The following is a 522-nucleotide window of genomic DNA, read 5'->3' on the forward strand; positions in this document are numbered from 1 at the left end:
CTGTCGTCACAAAATGAACGTCATTGAGGTCCGTGCTGCCTGACAAACTGTCGTCACAAAATGAACGTCATTGAGGTCCGTGCTGCCTGACAAACTGTCGTCACAAAATGAACGTCATTCAGGTCCGTGCTGCCTGAAAAACTGTCATCAGAAAATGAACGTCATTGAGCTCCGTGCGGCCTGACAAATTGTCGTCACAAAATGAACGTCATTCAGGTCTGTGCAGCCTGACAAACTGTCGTCACAAAATAAACGTCATTGAGGTCCGTGCGGGCTGACAAACTGTCGTCACAAAATGAACGTCATTGAGGTCCGTGCTGTCGTCAGAAAATGAACGTCAATCAGCTCCGTGCGGGCTGACAAACTGTCGTCACAAAATGAACGTCATTGTGGTCCGTGCTGCCTGACAAACTGTCGTCACAAAATGAACGTCATTGAGGTCCGTGCTGCCTGACAAACTGTCGTCACAAAATGAACGTCATTCAGGTCCGTGCTGCCTGACAAACTGTCGTCAGAAAATGA

The sequence above is a fragment of the Babylonia areolata genome, chromosome 12 (assembly GCF_041734735.1).
Source record: "Babylonia areolata isolate BAREFJ2019XMU chromosome 12, ASM4173473v1, whole genome shotgun sequence".
Lineage (NCBI taxonomy): Eukaryota > Metazoa > Mollusca > Gastropoda > Neogastropoda > Buccinidae > Babylonia > Babylonia areolata.